Source organism: Thunnus maccoyii, chromosome 17 (genome assembly GCF_910596095.1).
Source record: "Thunnus maccoyii chromosome 17, fThuMac1.1, whole genome shotgun sequence".
Lineage (NCBI taxonomy): Eukaryota > Metazoa > Chordata > Actinopteri > Scombriformes > Scombridae > Thunnus > Thunnus maccoyii.
The window spans coordinates 11875899-11893333 of record NC_056549.1 but is presented as its reverse complement, the minus strand read 5'-3'; the positions used below and the strand labels follow the sequence as shown (position 1 = coordinate 11893333).

The 17435-nt window shown below is 39.7% G+C and overlaps 1 long non-coding RNA gene across 5 annotated transcripts in view; it reads left to right on the top strand.

Annotated features, from left to right (window-relative positions):
• The first annotated feature begins 1664 nt into the window (after nucleotides 1-1664).
• LOC121882192 overlaps nucleotides 1665-17435 on the top strand; it is a 35124-nt gene continuing 19353 nt past the window's right edge. For 3 of the 5 annotated variants that reach the window (XR_006092043.1, XR_006092044.1, XR_006092046.1), the window contains exons 1-3: nucleotides 1665-1734; nucleotides 2623-2694; nucleotides 12292-12340. This is a non-coding gene — a long non-coding RNA (uncharacterized LOC121882192). Of the gene's footprint in view, nucleotides 1735-2622; nucleotides 2695-12291; nucleotides 12341-13917; nucleotides 16227-16251; nucleotides 16862-17435 lie in introns of those variants that run through there. The other 2 variants (XR_006092045.1, XR_006092042.1) reach the window with 2 other exon arrangements.

The following is a 17435-nucleotide window of genomic DNA, read 5'->3' as shown; positions in this document are numbered from 1 at the left end:
GGCTCCATTAGGCTATATATTTAAATTGGACTACTCGTAGGCCAATAATGAAATTATTCAGTATTTTCCACACCGTCTTGGTTTCCGGTCAAGAGCTCAAGGTGAACCTGGTCTATTGACCACAGTATTTCTAAAATGCTGGCTGTGAGCACCACACACGAAATTCCAGTCATCTCCACTGCACTGGAATGGAGGCAAAATTTCAGAGATGTATACCTCAAAACCTGGACAAAGAAAACCAAAGCTATCTGCATTACTTGAACCCATTAGAGTGGAAAAAAGGTTGAAAAAAAAAATCATTTTGGTGAACTGATCCTTTAATGACAATAGAATAATCAAAAAATAATAATCAAACTGAGGTTCAGTTCAATTACATTTTTTTTAGTAGCAGAATAAAATGCTAATGCATGACTACCACTGAAAGTTGATAAGCCCACTAGGGAATTTGAGGGGGGGTTGGGGGGGATGATATCCCCCTTGTTAGCAAAATGACCAAAATACATTCCCCTTGTTAAGCTGCCATCCCCCCTTGACATCCTCTAGTAGCAGAGAGAGTGCAGGGGCAGAAGGGTTGTTTAGCTGAATATGTTGGTCATTGATCCTTTATCTGACTGAGTTTTGTGCAAGTTAGAATCTATGGCCCGAATATTGCTATGAAATATCAGTAGCCTAACTGTGCTATGCATTGATAAATCCATGGCGCTGTCCGTGGTGCTGAAGTTGTAGACGGATTTGTAATTGCACCTTTTTCTCTCAGTCTCACCCTTCTGTCAGTTTCATCTTTGATCTATAATATTCTCTAAACTATATATTATAAATACTCAATTCTATACCATATCGTAGCCTAAATACTCTATAGAGTAGTGTCACCTTCATGATCAAAGTGACAAGAGCGAGAGGATCATCGAGACACACTGCTGCCTGTAGTATTCCTATAATATTCCTATAATATTTCTATGATCATTCAGTAGCATCTGTGCTGTTGAAAATACACTCCCAGACCAAGCCACCTCTGTAACAAAAAGAGTTACATAAATCAAGGTAAAGTTTATACCATCAAAACTACGGTGTGTTTTGAAAAGTAAGCAAATAGATGCTTAATGTCCACATTTAGTGAAAGAATAGGCCTACACAAAATATGTATTTAGCCTAACAGCAGTTCTATTAAATTTAAATTATAATTGCAATTATAATATCATGAATCAGGATAGGCCTATATGATAATCCTGTAGTCCTAGGGTTACCCTCCCATTGGGCCATCCCCTTGTTAAAAATTAATAAATCACCTGCTAGATAAACCTAATATTGAATGTTTACCTATAGCCTTAAGCAGTATAGAAAGTAGGACAAGGAAATTTCTACATTGTAAAAGTATTTATCAACCAACTGTTGTCATCTTTGTTTATTAATTCTAATGTGTGACTGTTTACCTCTTGATGCAGTGTGTCTTGTTTTTGCATATGTTGTCATGACCTTGAAAACATGACCTTCACATCTCCAATAAGCAGTTTTTTCCTGTTTTTCCGTACAGTTTATGTAGTAAATTTCACTATATAGCTCAAACAGTGTCAAACCACATCAACACTTTCAGAGTTATTAGTTTGAGTGAGATGCCAGCTAGAGTTGGTGAAAACTTGCATAGTAAAACTACCGTGTTGGGGTTACTTTAATCCGGCCCACCTCCTCCTCCTTTCAAACTGAACTGAATCTTTTTCGTCACATGGACTGAGTGTGGTAAGTTTCTCCCAATCACCTATTTAACAGGTATTTCGATATTTTAACAGAAACAATACATAAGTATAACATAATTGTTTTTTCTCCTTACAATTTGGCTGTTTTTCTCTGAAAATATCCAATTCCAAATGGCTATCTGGCCAAATTAAGCTAATAGCTAGCTTAAATGTGCAGACTTAACATTAATTAACTAGCTAGCTAACTCATGTTGGCAAGTTGTGACACTTATACAATTTGTCTTCCTTTAGGGACGATAGTTTGGCATCTTTGTAGCTCTATCATGTGAGTCTCTTTTACTTTTAGTCATTTAAATATCACAGTGCAGATTTCCAACCTCATTTATAGCTGAGAAATGCTGCTATTTTGTATTCAGCCTCTACGTCAAATCTTTTTAGCAGTGTTTGTGCTTATCATTTTACATTTCATTTCAATAATAACTCCTGTTCCTGTTTGTTTTTATTTGTGGTTGAGACTGAGCTAATTTGTCTTTCAATTTGTGTTCATGTTTTAATAATTAATCCCTTTCATGTTTCACACTATGATGAGGGAAGGGCTCCTGTGGTTTGCCTCCGCTTCTAAATGAATATAGGCCAAACACTTTTCTGTTTCCACATCGTTGCAAAGTTCTTTCTTTTCCTCCCCGATGTTGCGCTCGCTGCTTGCTCTCAGCGTGACCAATAACAGCCCCGAGGAGGCATTGCCATAATTCCCTGTAAATGACAACTAATGAAGATGGTATTTCCCCTTATTACTTTGTGTGTTTGAGGGGGCAGGGCTGCCAGTGGCACTTTGTTGATGCAAGCACATGTGTCACTTTCTATTATACTCACTGTTCTCCATCCATGGTTGGAGAACTGAGTGTTCCTCTTCTTTTTTTCCTCTCCTCAGCAACCTCAGTGGTCAGGGATGAGGGCTCTCCTCTTTGGCTGTATCAAGCACACGCTCAATTAGCATCGCATGGTAGGTGAGAGCTGTTTTGAAAACATTTCTTATTACACCTTATCACTGGGGCACAGAGGGGGGGCCAACATGAAGCAAATTAGAGGGGTGAATGAGAGAGGGAGAGCGAACGAAAGAGGGAGGGCTGGAGACATCAAAGTGTTCCCGCTCTATTTAAATTGAGCGATCTTGTGTGAAAGATCCCCACTACATAAAGATTAACCCCCATCCTCCCACCCACACACACAGGCAGCTAATATCACACACCCACATACCCTTGGATTTATGTGTCAAGGGTTAATAACTATGAGGATGAGGACACTTGGGGGGGTTCACGTGGGGTGTTCCTGCAAATGCACATGTGTGTGTGCATGTATAGGTATAATGTGTTCGTGTTTGTATGCATACATGGATGTATGAGTAGAGAAGGGGGGGAGTGAGGAGGAAAGAGACTGGCTGCACACAAGCAGGGAGGTAGAGATCACGCAGCAAGTGTGAGAGAGGCTCAGCTTCATCTCAAACCGACGGACTGACATGTTACAAATCCCACCAGCAGCAGCACTGAACAGACCTGCCAGCACTCCTCAGGAAGAGACTCAGAAAGACACACACACATACCAACACACACACACACACAGCCACAGAAAGGCAGAGAGGCTGTGTGAGAGTTGTTGATCTGTTGCCTGTTTTCTACCAGTTTCATCATTTCCTTTAGTTAAATGCAAATTTTGGTCCTTTTTATTATATTGTAGAATGTGAGAAATTAGGATGTTGTATCTATATACTGTGTGTGTGTGTTTTTATGTGTGTGTTCATGAGTTTTTTTATTAGTTTCCTGTCGTTAAGTGTGTGTGAATATGTCTTTCTATCTGTTTGCGCCTGTTGTTCTTCACTATATGAAAGAGTGTGTGTGCATTCTGTGTCTTCCCCTGTGTGTGCTCCAAGTTGTCTTTCACTGTGTAAGTGTGTGTGTGTGTGTGTGTGTGTGTGCCTGCTCAATCCCGCCCGGTGGATTAGTGACGTCGGTGGAGCTCACCCTCTCCCTCTGATAAGGGCGCGCGCCGCTGCCTCCCGCTCTCTGCTCCCCGCGCTCAATTTCAGATAGTGCTAATGGAATCTGTCCCGTGCGATTGTAATGCGAGCGAGACTCATTTTCCACGGAGCTTGGAGCTGTCAGCTTGGCAGGACTGTGTTGGGGGGGGAGGAGGGGGGGGTTGTAGAGTTCGGGGAGGAACGAAGAGAGGGTTGATGGGAGGACGGGGAAGGAGAGGATGATGAGGAGGGTGTGAGTGCGTGTGTTTCTGTGCCTTTCTGACAAGTGTTATGGTAGGCCTCCTCCCTCTTGTCAGGAAGCTGTAATGTAGCTTCCCACACATTGCCCATCATGTGCAGACCTGCACACACACACACACACAAATACACACATATTTCCAGGTTTCTTGAGTAAATATTGGTGGTTTTGGCTTTTGTCACGGCAGAGGTTGAAAGGCTGTTTGATAAAATGCCAATTCACCCACATTATAAAAAAACAAACATGTTGTCTCACTTATCTCTAGTGGTATCTAACCATGCAGGTAGTTTTTTAACTGCTGAGGTTTTGCAACATCAGCACCTACTAGCAGTTTTTAAATGAAATGTCGAGATGGAATTTGATTTCCTTTACTTCTGAGTTGAGATTTACTTCCACATGAATGCAAAACTTTGGCAGAAAAGACAAAGCTGACGAAATGTTGAGCTTGAACGTGCATTCTTGACTTTGGAAAGTCAGTTTGACAAATAATTCTTGTCAGAAGGTTAACTTTTTTCAGTTTCTGAAGCTTTCTGCCTCATTTTGTGGCCTTCATCGGTGGATGGAGTTTTCTCAGTTGACGTTGGGGAAAAGAAAACTCCAGATGAGAATTTTTTTGTCAAAAAACTGACAAAGGGTTGTTATTATCATTATTTTGTTGGTAAACTCCCTAATACAGCAGACATTTTTGACAAATCATAGTAGGAAAAACACAGGTGCTACTAATAACATTAATGATGACTGTTCTGTTCAAGTGTCTCAGTGAGTCATGACGACAGTGAGCTCTGCATGAACAATACCACAATCCTGAAACTGAAGCAGTTAAATGGAATTCAGCCATTGTTAATTATATTATTTACAGCTGTGCTTTTCCTACTGTTACATGTCAAAATGTCTTCTGAGAAAAAAAAACCTATAACTCAGGAAGAAAATGATAATATATCAACAGCAGATGATGTATTTACTGCATATAATTTATTTTAACCAAAACTGATTATTACTGCTTATAATAGCCTATATAAAAATGTTGAATGCATAAAGTAATCATTTTTTGCATATATTGTAATAAGTTTTATTAAATTTTGTGATTTTTATTACATTATTATTAGTTTTGGTGTTAATGTTTTCAAAGAAAAATGCAAAGACATTGTAATAAGAAGTCAAATTAAATGATAAGGAGGATTTTAAGTGTTTAAGTAAAATATGTGGCCCACCACGGCAAAGACATGAGTTCACTTCCTGTCCTCAGAGCCTCCAGCATTGTAACTGGTACAACTGGCACTGTCGGGGGGCAGGAAGCCAGTGCAGGATGTCGCTGGGGTTTTCTTTTGCACTTCCACTCGGTGGGGGAAGAGGTCTAGGTGTGTAATTGAGAATTTCAGTGTGGATTAAGTGTGGATTATTTTTGGCTTGTGGTTTGACATTATCAGCAGGTATTACATGATCAGTTTCAGCAGTTGTATTTTTAGATGCATTTTGGAGGGAATATACAAACTGTATATTCTGTCCCACCATCTCTGTGCATGTCTGTGTGAGTGTTAGAAGTCCTGTGTTGGTTCTGTGCATGTATTAGGAGGTAGTTATGTTTTGAAGAGCAGCCTGCAGGTGGCAGTGTTTGCATGATAAACAATCTGGGAGCATCGCTGCTGACCAACAGACCAGTTCTTCTCCCTCAACTTTGTTCTGCGCTCCACTTTGTTCTATTCTTGCATTTGTACTCATCCAATCACTTCTTCATTGTTCTACTGTATATTTATTTATTTATTCATACACATTACCTGCTTACAGTTATATTTCAGCTCCACTCACACATCTTTCTTTAGTAGAGCTGAAGTTGAGCCTGATGCACTTTTTCAAAGCGTCTGAAAGAGAGGGGGAGAGCCTGAAACTAATTTCTAGTAACCCTGGGCACAAACAGGGTTTTTTTCAGAGCAATTAAGTGAGAAATTTAGTCCAACTCTACACAAGGCCAGGGCGTTCAGTCAGCTCAGTGCAGACATGTCACTCTCTTACTGTCCCAGTCTCTGCTCATTCAGTGCAGTTCAGTTCAGGGGAGGGGAAGGGAAAATACCAATTTGGCAGCGTTACAGGGATTACAGTGGTGGTGGGCATCTTTAATCTGGAACAGACTGTTGCATTTGTCTCCACTTAAAACATCATCATCAGTCCTGCCCCGTCTATTGGCCTGTCACCCCCCATCCCATCCTGTTAAAAAAAAAAAAGACAAGTAAAAAACACGAAACACTGCTGGAGCTGATTAGACTCTTTAAAATAAATAAATAAAATAAATAAACTGCAACCTAAATCTCACAGCCAGGGTTTTACGCAGCCAGAGCCCCCATTACTAGTAGTCTACCCCCTGGGAAGAGTTTAGTGTCAACAGACCCTCCTGCTGCAGGGGTGGAGGAGGGTCTCCATCATGGACATTAAATGAAATGTCTATACCACATCGGGGAGTGGTTTAGAGTGTTTTGGTATAAACAAATAATGTGTTAGAGAAGCCTGTGCAGTTTCCTCTAATGCAACTAAAGAAAACTGCAAGTGAAAGAGGCAGCAAGTGGAAAAGAACCTCTAACGGCCTCAAATCCAACATTATACAGAGAGTGTGCGGTGCTTGTGCGTACACACAAACAGGGTCGCACACATGCAAAAGAGCATATGCTTAATCACCACTGGAGTTTCCCAGGAAATAAAAAAGCCTCGGTGGATTAAATCCTTCGAGCTGAACATTACAGAAGTGCAGAGTTCAGCTCTTACAGGGAAAAAAAAAGGCAAATCATTATCTTCCAGAGAGAGAGAGAGAGAGAGAGAGAGAGGAAGAATCAGAGGTTGAAGGCGGCAGACTGTGATACTGAAGAAGAAAGGCGTCACGTTGAGAGGAAGACAGACTGATAAAAGAACGAAGCCATCGGCGGAGGAAGAGAGAAAGGGCCCCACAAATTGGCAAAGGGAAGTCAGGGTCTCTCTGCTTTGCATTTCATTTACATGGCTGGCCGTATCGACCAATCGGATTGGGAGCGGAGCCCGTGGCTTAGGAAGGCGAATAAAGACTCCAAATGCCTTCACTGCTCTCATCCCTCTCTCTCATAATACCCTGTCTGCCCTTCTTTTCTCTCGCTCCCTCTCTTTTCTCTCCTCACTGTCATAATACCCTTTCTTTCCCCATTCTCTCCTCTCTGGCGTGGTACTATAAGTAGACCCTGTCCGATGTGATAGTGGGATGAGGAGAGGGGAGAGAGGGAGAGGAGAGGTGAGGATGTGGAGGAGGAGGAGGAGGAGGAGGAGGAGGGTGGTTGCAGGGATGACTTTTGTTACCACCCGCTGAAAGTAAAAAAAAAAAAAAGCAAAATTGTGCATGTGTGTGTTTGCGTTTGTGGGTATTTATGGGCGCATGTACACACGTGTAGTGTTTGTTTTTTTCAGATATAAACCAGACGCAAACACAAGCACTGTCATCCTGATGTTTTTCGTTATTTTTGATGTTGTTTGGAGAGGTGGGGGTGTTGGGGGTCCCGTGGTGCTCACCTGCATGACACACACAATGTAACACCAGCGGAGCATTTTGTTAACCTGACAAATCCGTTGATACAGAACACGCACATGCTCATAGAAGACATAATACATGGTAATTAAATTTATAAATGCTCTATAATCAAGGAGAATAATGTCTGTGTAATTACATATTACACATAGTACATGATAATTAACACTGATAACTATCATGTGACTTTTTTGATGTACAATCGATGGCGCATTTCCTCAGTGGAAATCATTAGTACACACACACACACACACACACACACACACCTTATACACTTACACTTGAATTCATTTGAATAATGGCATGTAGACAGACGCATTTGAAAAACCCATGAATGACCCCAGGCGTTTCTCACAGGAGACATGCAGCCACTTAACGCTTAAGCACACACACACACACACACACATCTCGAGGGTATAATTTCGTGCCATATTATGAGTCTACAAGTTTACCTTCCATCCGTGGAAAAAGAGAGGCCTCCATCCGTGAGTGAAAAGGAAGTTTTAGAAAGAGAGAGGTGGAGGATGAGACAGGAACTTATTCCCTTCTGTCATAGCTAATAACGATATCCAACACATTAGTGAAACTTATTTAGATCTTCTCTTTGTGCAGTGACGGTATTGTGATCCTCGACTTTAGTTAAAGTAGCAATATCTAAATGTAAAAATATCCTTTATTGCCTGTAAAAGTCTTTATTCATAATTTTACTAGTAGAAGTGCAAATGTGTTAGCTTAAAAATATGCTTAAAATATCAGAGGTAAAAGCAGAATAACTAATGTCAGTGTTATATTAGATTATTGGATAATTATTACTGATGCATCAGTGTGTAAGTAGCATTTAATGTTCTTGCTGTTTGAGCAGAGCTTCTGCTTCCCATCTTCATTTCCTTGTGTGAAAATCAAACACGTGCACATGACATTGAAAAGGAGAAAGAAAATGTAATACATTTACACATTCTTGCAGTTTAGGTGAAAACATTCTCAACATAGAGTTTAAAGAAAAAAATAAATAGAAAACAGAGAAATTAAACAGGACATTTAAGGAAAAAAAAGAGTAAGAGTGAGGAGTGTGAGCTATGGATGTGAGAAATGAAAAAATAGTGGGAGCTGAGGCTTATTTTAACTACTTGATACTGTTGAGTAGTTTGTTCTCGTACTATGCATCATATTTTATAAGCTGATCACATGTTCTGTATGTAATATCTTGATCTTAAAAGTACATACAGCTGTCAGATAAATGCATTTTAGTACAATATTATCTATTATCATTTAGAGGAGTGGAAGAATAAAGTAGCATGAAGTGGAAATACTCAAAATACTTCAACATTGTACCTGTAGTTACTTTTTACCCGTGACTTTCTGATAATAATACTAATAATAATCCATCCACATACAGTTTTATTAAGCAGTGTAACTCAAGGGAACTTCAGTGGCTGCAGGTGTGAAGAGTGTCATCAATAGAGCATGACATAAAAAAAATCACCTCATCTCATCTCTTCAGTCATCTTCATCACTGCCACTTCCCTCCATGTTGAAGTTAATCTGTGGTAACACCTCACTTGTCACCATCATTCAATCATTCATTCCCTACATCATCCTCATTGTTCTTTTCCCTGCCCTAACACACACACACACACACACACACACACACACACACTCACATTACCCTTCATTGCCGTTAATCATCAATAACAATACTTTATTTGTCAGGGAGGAATGTTTACAATGGGATCCCCCACCCCCCAGGCGTGAGCCCCTCCCCCGGCACCGCAGTGTATCAGTGTGCCACCAATTACTGAGCGCAAACTGAATGAGGTCATAACGGGATGGGGTCATTAGCAAAACAAACCCGCCGACCCCGTGGGGCAAAAGGAGGCAAGGAAGAGGGGGAAGACTGGTAGAAGATACCCCCCTCCATCCATCCATCCCACCATGACTCACTTTACACACACACAAGACACCTGAAGGCCTCTTACTCTTCACCATCACCCAACAAGTGTTAAAAGGTCAAATGTTTTAAAATGTCCTTAAACATTTACAGTTCTAGTAGGTCATATGTGGCTATACATCAGGATCTTGGCACCCTTTTACATCAGCATACAGTCACTTCTCTGATAGGTTCAATATATAATGTGATTAAATGACACTGTAGCTGCATGTTGTTGCCACATTACATCATTCACACAACAGCAAATGTTACAGCGATGACTGTAAAAATTTACATGCAAGCAACTGATGGCTACTCTCAAGACTATGTATGAATTTTCTAATAATGTCCTCCTTTGCTCCCCACTCTGGTAATCATTGCCATTGACAACACTCATTTATTAATTTATCTAGCTATTCTTCAGAAATTACACCAATAACTAACATCCTTACTAAGTCATACAACTACAATCTACTTGTGATTCAAGATGTTAATTGGAAAGGAAAGGAATTTGCGTCCAATATGGTTCCATTCAGACATTCATGTCAACTGTGGAAAATGATGCTTGTGTTCAGTGTTTGCTGGTTAAAAATGTAATTCACCTTTATTATTATGTGATTTCATCATTATTTATTTCTGTAAACTTATATTTAAAGGGACACTCCAGTGATTTTTGCACTTGCATTACGGTTGGGAGATTGTGAGATGCAGATTTTTAAAAAACAAGGGTCAAAATTGGTGCGGTAGTGGTTGAGATATCCTGACTTTTAGTCCCTAAAAGCCTAAGAACACATACAACTGTCTCTAAATGCTGTGTAGTGCTACCCATGACTAGTAGAGTAGACTAGAATGGCATGTAAAATTGTTTGAATGACCATTTAAATTCTTGTGTACAGGGCAGTAGGTTTTCCCGTATGGTGAGTAAGCCCATAATAAACTCACTCCAACAACCGAGCCTATGACTGTTGATGCTTCATTGAGTCCCTGAGTCACTGTTCTTCACAGGACTTTGTGTAGAGAAAAGCCCATTGAGTCATGTTTGGATGGACTCTTTAAATAACACACAAGGGCTGCCAGTAATGCGTCTGTCACTTGGGTTTCCGTGAATGTGAGTTTCTGTTTTTTGTGTTTATGTTGTCCACGCTGTTGTTGTTAACGGCAGCGTTCCTGTTTTGTGGACCTTAGGTGGTCGAGATCGCCTGTTGGTTTCTATGTGTGTGACGTCACAGTGTTTTTATGTTTGAAAAGTAGGACAGCAGATCTGTTGCGGGACACAGTGAATCATGCATCGCAAAACACCTCCCTGGGCAGCTCTCACACACACACACACACACACACACACACACACACACACACACACACACACATATACACACATGTAAAAACCAACTGACACAATCATGTGAACGTTTTTTCTCTTTAAGCCTTCCTCAATAAACATACAGAAATGAATCCATAAGTTCAAAATTTCAACTCCTGCACCTAAAAGCATCAGTCAACAAAAGCATGAATAGCATCTGTCATGTCGTGCACAACGTCCAGAGCCATTATTTCCCAAACTATGAAAATATTGAAGATGCTAAAAGCGATTAGTGATGAGACTGTCCGGTGTGTGTGTGTGTCCTTTGTTGGCCGAGGGCATATTTGTGTTTGTGTATCTCCATTGTGACGCGTGTAATCCGCATGCTCTCTAATCCCAGAGCAGGTGGCCAGGCGTGTGGCGGCTGTGGGGGTGCAGGGAGGGCACACGCCTCCTGCTCCCCTAAACACACACACGCACACACACACTCGCACACATATGATTGATCCACAAACGCATCAAGGCTTGCTCCGCACTCTACGCTTTATATTACCACAGGAGGAGAGGAGACACACATAGAGACGCACACCTGCACTCGTTCACACACACCTAACGCCCACACATACACACATATACACACACGCCGGGGGTACCAGACTTGTTACAGGAGAAAGATCGCCGCAGGGAAGCACGTACCAGCATTTCCAGTCCACCCCTCCCCGGCCACCTCCTCCCTGCGTGCGTCCACAACAGACACACTCGCCTCCAGGAGCTCACTTAACAGGTGGGCAGAGACAAGGCGGGGCGGGGAGAGAGGCATCTGTCAACAAACTCTGCATCCATCCTCCTCTACTGCACTACCTCTCCATCTGCCCAGAGAGACACACATAGAATGACGAGAAAGCTAAATAAAGCAGTGGAAACTAGGAAACTGTAATCATGAGGCCTGTCGTGTAGCTCACCAGCTGTAGTTCGGATTCCTCTTCATAAATCATGTCCTGCTTGTCTCTAAACGTGGCAGAGATGCACATAAATAGAGTTGTATGTGGTTTTGTATGATTTTCTATACTGTAACGTGGTCTGAGAGGCAAGAGGAGGCCCCTTGACCTTTGACCTCTGTATTGTATCAGGAGTACAGGATAGGTTTGACAGTTGAGGTCACTGCGTGTCTAACATGTTGTCCACTCAGTGTGCTGTCGGCACTGATTTGACCTTATTTTAAGGTATTCTTGCAGTTATTTGTATAAAAAAAAGACGAACAAATTTTTTGGAATGATGGTTCAAGTCTGTTCAAGTCATTTCCTGTCGTCTCTCTACTGTCACATCTCTAATAAAGGCGTAAAATACCACAATGAATACTTACAAAAACAATATTTGTATGATAACTACAAAAATTGTCATGACACCTGTTTGCTTCGGCTCTTGGTCTGTTTTTATGGGTTAAACTTAGTGTAAATTATTTCACATTATTTGAGTGTGAAAGTTCATGCTCGACATTTGAAACAGTAGTTCGCCAAAAGAAATCTCCACTCGATAATGAACATGTCCCTTCTCCGTTACAGTCTGCTGAGGATGACCATGGGATGCAGTTAAAAGCTCAAGAAAAAGCTAGTAAGTTGACCTTGAGTTAAGATTGCTTTTCATCAAATATTTCACATAATGTATTGTAAAATAAAAAAATCCAACCAAACTATATATTTTTTAGTAGCCAACAATCACCTTCATCCTTCATAGAGAACACCAGTCATAGTCAGCTCGAATTCATTTCCGTTACCATGGATTCCAAGTTTTTATGATGCAAAATAAGCATCTAAATGTCGGTAGAAACATCTCAAAACCATCCTGCAGCATAATCCACTTCTCTAATGTCCATTTGTATGCTGATATTTTTGCCACTATATGGCCAAATACACAACATCCACTGGTAGCTCACATGATTATCTGTTTACATGACTAACATACTGTAAGCAAACATAATCACTGTCACTTTAAGGTAGAGCTACATATTTGTAGTTCATACATATGTTGTTCGTATGAATAAAGGGCAGTTCTTTTTGGTTATGTAAGTACAAATATCCCCCATGAACAGACTTAACGGTATGTAATTTGGGATTTTAGTTTTCAAAGTTATAGGCAAGTGTAGCACCTGCTTTACGTTTCAGATTTAATATTTACAGCAACAAGCTTCAGTCAGTCGGTGTTTTCTGAAAGAGAAAAAGCTTGCACACTGGATTGAAACTTCCTCGGTGCCTGTGTTATACAGTAAAAGACCGACAGCCTCTGAACAACCGGTTCAGATCACACTTTGCTGAATAAACTGGCAACAACCACTGTGCGGGTGTGATTTCATAATGATTTAACCGTTTCCGTAGCTGCCTACAACATCGCCTCCTCCTCGTCCTATAGTTTCCTCGACAAAACGTCACTCAGCAAAACATCTGTTTGTGTCAAATGCTTTCAGCGTCGCATCAAGCTTATGGATGTAAATTTGGCCATTAAATGCATGTAATCTGTTATTATAACATCTCCCTTTTGCTCTTATAAGGAGATTTATGATTTTTTTTTTCCCCCCCACTGCTAATGGTCTGTTCTCATAAGGGCTGGAGTGCTTTGTTGGCTGAATGTCCACTGTCGACATAATCCAAGTTTGTATTGGTTCTGAAGCTAAATGGATGCTTCTGAGGGAAAAAAAAGAAACATTAACTAGGCATTAACTTTATGTGAAGCACTAATTCTCTAATGGCAATTCGTTTTTCTCTTTTACATATGCTGGATTTCCTTTAACCCTGTAATCAGCTTTCTGCTTTATGTCTGTATGTGTGTGTGTATTTATATATATGTGTTTGTGTGTGTTTTTACACTGCTGTATTTCATTGAATGACAATATCTCAGCAATATATTTTGGTTCACTTCTGTAGCTCCAGGCATATGGTAGAGAATTCAAACTCAAATCCCAGCACCACTCGTTTAGTTTAATATTTCACTAATGTTTTCTTTGTAAGAGGTTTGCCTACTTTCGTAACAGGCTAATGTCTTGAAAATCAGTTAATTCTGCATGAATTGAGTTATTATTGGGTGAGATTAATGTACAGATTATGATACAAATCAGATTTCTATGATTTCAGAGCAGGCCTGTGCTCATCCTGAAATCTTTAAAGGGTTTTTTTTTTTTTTTTTTTTGCCCGCAGAGTTCTTCCACTCAAAAAGATGACTAAGAGAAATCAAACAGCATTTAATTGATTTAAAGAGGATGAAACATTTCACCCTGTGGCCTTCGTCATGATATGATCTTCAGTTGCTCACGGAAAAAAGCTATAAATTTATGTTGCTGATCATTTTATCTTGTATTAACAATTGCCTTTGTGTTTGTTCGAGGCAGAGTGTCACTTTCATCACAATGGAAATTAAAAAACATGTAGCATGCCATGATTTTAATGCAAAAATAGCATCAACAGAAGGTGAAAGCAGCCATTATTATTGGAGCAGCACTCAGGAGGTCCAGTTTGTAAACATTTTCTGCAGCAATTTCCGCCATAAATTGGAAGAAAGCCAAATAAACCCTGTAATACACCCGCTGCACAGGCACACGATCCAGATTTTATGCACAATAACACCAAACTCTCCATGTAGACAAAATCTGGCTCAGTCAACAGCCTTTTATACCCAATACACTGGCAATTAATTGCAATTTCATGTTCACGTGTTTATCTTATATCCAAAAAAAAGTAGTGCATTTGCTCACAGTTTCATATGAACTGTGGTCCACTTTTTTACAGCTCTGTGACTCCTACTTTGTTGCACATTAATCAACATTTAGGCCAGAATAGGGACAGTGTAAATGAAAGTCAATTTAACATGAATTCAGCTGCACCTACTTTAAAGTCAACCCCTAGTAGAGCGTTTGGAGCAATTAAAAGAACATTCTGCGTTGCTTTAAGTCCCATTTAAAACCCTCACATGGCAACATTTACTGTGTGCATCGAGTTTAATCTCATCAAATTGTGTAATCCATGAGATGAAATCACTCTAAACATTACACGGCTTAACACGGATGGAGAGGGTCACAAAGTGTTAACGCCATGTACTTCTAACCATTTAACGTATTCCTCAACCGCCAGTCTGACAGGAGTACAGAAACACTATTGTTTCATTCATTTAAATGAGATTCCATGACTGTTGTTGTCGCAGATGAATTATGTATGTGTTGGTGTGCTGATATGTGATAGACATTGCCTCCCTGGGAATGTAGGACACATACTTATGCATAACAATAGTCTTCAGTTATATTCTCACCGACAAATTTTGCCGTTTATCTGTTATGTTCTGTTTTTTCATAAAAGAAACTCTATTTTGTTTATCTGCTGCTTATTTTATGCAACTGCTGTTGAAAAAAAAATCAGGTCCATATATTCTACTTTACCAAACGGTTACTGTTGCCCCAATACTTTCACTAATCCTTATTTCCTAAAACACAAAGTCATATGCCTGTCAGTGACATAGTGCAGCTGATAATAACATAACCTATTTAAAATCACCCTGATAGGCTTGTTTCAACGGTTTAAATCATGAATTGTTCATGATAAACATATCTTGATGTTTTGTTGCATGCCTTTCTTCTTCTCCAGACAATAATTGACATTTTGGTCTGTTCCCACTAAGCCTGATGTATTAGTCTGACTCAAAAAAAAAAAAAAAAGATCACTGTCCATAAATGTTCTGGTTTACTTAGGATTAAACAAATGAAGGAGCTATAATAATTAGGGATGCATCAAAATGTTGTTTAGCAGGCAAGCAACAAATATTACACAGCATGTTATCACCAATAAAGAGCATTTTTTACTTCAAATGCTGGTGCAAAACAGATTCTCTGTGATTATACAAAGGCTTTTAAGCTTTAGTTACTTATTTGATAGTTGTGTTAATCGAGGTATTCCTGAGTGGATTTTTCTTTCAAAGATTTCATCCTCTTTATCCCTCTTTTACAATAAAATCTTAACTCAACCCCTCTGTTTTTTTATAACTCTATTTATGTCTTTTTAAAATCATGTTGTTTGTACTTTAATAATCCTAATGGGCAATTTCAGTGTTACAGCAGCAAGGTCACATAAATCCTGAAGCAAATGAGGCAGCAAAATACAATAAAAAGTCATAAACAATAACATGAAATAAATAAATAAAAACCTAAATGAACCAAATAATCTTATTGAATACAATGTACAATGATAAAGCCCAGTAATATACTGCAATACAGTATGTTATTAGGCAATAAAGACTTATTTAAGATTTATTACAAGGCTGCCAATGTTTTAGAAAAAAATGTCATTTAATTATTTGATTATTTTACCATGTTTGATTAAAGGCTATAATTTGACACACAGCTTCAGTATATTTTGACCAAAAAAAATGTTGATTGTGACACATTTTTGAGTATCCTAACTTCTCGTGTCACATTATTGTCAGCACTTAAACAGTAAAGAAAGCCTATTGTAGTTTTAAATAACGGGTCCTTCGCCGCTGTGAAGCAGGATGGAGAAGCCCCTCCGGCGTTGGATCCCCTCTCCCCCGGCGGGGAAACCTGGACTGGAAATCCCGGGCCACGGTGAAGTGGAGCCGCTTGGGAAAGCCCTGCCTCAGGGCGACGGTGGTCGACAAAATGTGCGGTCGCCTCGGCCAAGAAGAGGCTACCGAGGCTCTTTTTTTATTGTTTAACATCCTCAAATGAGATGAGAGGATTAATGAAGCGCGTCTGCCGGACCCATATGTCCCCTTTAGTGCCGCTTGTGCTTAATTAAAACCGAATGGATACTCGAGGGCCCCGGTCCTCCTGCTGCAGAGGGACTGACTTACTGCTTATTGAACCTGTTGAAGCTTTGAATATGATACTTGGATCAAGAAAGAAATATATTTAGAGGACTATTGTGAAAAAATCCTATATTATCTATATGATTTTCAATCATAGACCTTAAGAAAAACATAATGTAAGAGCTCTAATCTTCATAGATTTGACTGTTTTATTCATCTATACATCATTGGATGGGACTGATTTCCTCCCATAAAGCTGATTATGACTCATTATTCTATATGAATTATTAAAATTTCTTTTACCTGCACATCATTTTTACAACTGTTTTAATGTCTTTTCTTGGTTAATATTTTAAATTTCTATGTGATTAGACTTGTGCCAACTTCAAATCCTTACGTAACTGATTTTAAAGCTTTATCCAGTAACAATAAAAACAGCAATATGACATTAATAGTTGGCCGCTCTTTAATTGTGTGTGTCATTTGGTGCTAATTGTGGGTCAAATGGACAACAAAGCCCCCTTCAAAAGTCACTGCGGTTATAAGAAGCCTCTCCTGTCACATCCTAATTAGACGGATAGCACGAGCCTTCTTCTGCTTTAATCCACGCACGAGCCTCTGGACCTGCGCAGGCTCGTATCTCTCTTCCTAAAAACCCCTCAGCATGTCCCGGTTTATGTCCGCAATACACAAATCCAAATGTCATATCCCTGCAACAGATGCCTGGATGTGATACAGATGATTTGGTAGATACAGTGAATCTTTTATCATTTTTATTAACGATAATGTGAGTCTGGATATAATGTTGATATTAGATTCTTAATATACTTTGTTTGAACTCAGTCACTCACCTATTAGTCATGATGTTGTCTTTAAGAATCTCCACTTATTGTTGCTTTTCTGA